The sequence below is a fragment of the Echinops telfairi genome, unplaced genomic scaffold, assembly GCF_000313985.2.
Source record: "Echinops telfairi isolate 266 unplaced genomic scaffold, ASM31398v2 ScPeMD7_18;HRSCAF=68, whole genome shotgun sequence".
Classification (NCBI taxonomy): domain Eukaryota; kingdom Metazoa; phylum Chordata; class Mammalia; order Afrosoricida; family Tenrecidae; genus Echinops; species Echinops telfairi.
This window is the reverse complement of record NW_022103915.1, coordinates 97907278-97908839: the sequence shown is the minus strand read 5'-3', so window position 1 is coordinate 97908839 and position 1562 is coordinate 97907278. Positions and strand designations below refer to the sequence as shown.

The 1562-nt window shown below is 56.0% G+C and overlaps 1 non-coding gene across 1 annotated transcript; it reads left to right on the top strand.

Moving 5' to 3' along the window:
* The first annotated feature begins 1186 nt into the window (after nt 1-1186).
* Nucleotides 1187-1268, top strand: TRNAS-GCU. The gene has a single exon. It is a non-coding gene; the product is annotated as a tRNA-Ser (tRNA).
* The last annotated feature ends 294 nt before the right edge of the window (nt 1269-1562 follow it).

Sequence of the window (1562 nt, the reverse complement as noted above, 5' to 3'; positions counted from 1 at the left end):
GGCCAAAAGCATCAAACAAGCGGCCCCTTCTCGGTACACTTCCTACCACTTTAGAGTGCCGATAACCGTCTACCTCCCGTCTTGCGTGACCGTTAAGCACATTAGTTCCCTTCCTGGACGGGAAGATCGCTGCACACCATGCACGCCTCGCCTCAGCACACGCCAAGGAGGCCGGCCACCATCTCGAATGTGTTTGATCGACGCAACGAACGCGTCCGCTCTAACACCCGCAGCACACTTCTGCTGCGGGCTCCATGCTCCATCCAGTATTTCCGTTGAAAGCTCGTCGTGTTTACCTTTAAAACTCTAACAGTGAATACGCGCCCGCCCCCCTCGCCACCACGCCCCGACTCTCGTACGGACATACACAACCCAAAGGGGGGGATTGGACAGACACGGGAGGAATTTCAACAGCAATGCGGGGCACTGGCCCACGCTGCCTCGTCAGTGTCAGTGAAAGGCTGCTGGTCACTCCAGTGACCACGTCGGCGACACGGAGACTCGCGAGCGCTGCAGGCCCGCGGGCCAGGGAAGCGGCCAGCGCGGGGCGGAGCGGACCCGGTGAGGAGAAGAGGCCGGGATGGCGAGCACAGGCGCAGGCTCTCGACGCAGTTTCGCCAGGCCGGCTGGCTGAGGCAACGCCGAGCGCCCGGTCGGAGCCCCAACCCTCCCGGGAGCCCGGGACGCAGGGTCTTTCTCCTTACTTGCCGCCGCACACCCGCTCGACGAATCCTCGTCAAACGTAGGGGGTGGTCCGCGCGCTCCTCACCGGCAGCTCGTAGCCGCGCCTCACGGCCGCCTCTCGACGTCACCTCACAAAGCCCACCGATCCGCGGAAACGAATTCAAATCTAACCGCCCAGCTGGCGCGCATGCGTACAGCCTCGCGGCGCGTCGGCCCCGCCCACTGGCGCCCAGGCCAATCCGTGGCCGTGTCTTCTTTAACCAGCCTTCTCAGCTTCGGTGCCGGTTTAACATCCTTCCGGTTTATGTTATTTGCTACTTAGTTTCCCTTTGCTTTATCACATCGCAGACACTCACACCGCGGCAACGGCCATCTTCTTTTGATTGCCTGCCGTGTACGCAGTCGACCCTTTGCTTCCGTACAAAATGGCGACTCCCATGACGTTGCGTCACATCCTCGTAGGATTGCTCCCTATAGCTACTAAGAAAGGTTAGGCTTTGGGGACGAGGTGGCCGAGTGGTTAAGGCGATGGACTGCTAATCCATTGTGCTCTGCACGCGTGGGTTCGAATCCCATCCTCGTCGGTTACATTATTCTTTTTCCCCTCCTTCAGAAACTAGATCATTTGCGGAGTGACACGATTGGGCATATCAGTTAGGATGTTTCGATCTTAAAATACGAGAAATTAGAAAGATAGCTTTTGAAGCATAATACACAGAATTGCACCGTTATCACCATTCCTGTAAGTTGCAATGTCAATCCGCTCCAACCTGAAGTGCCCTAGTTCCTGAGCAAAAGACTTCAATTTTTAAATTTTTTTAAATTAAATCATTTTATTAGGGGCTCATACAACTCTTATCACAATCCAAACATACATC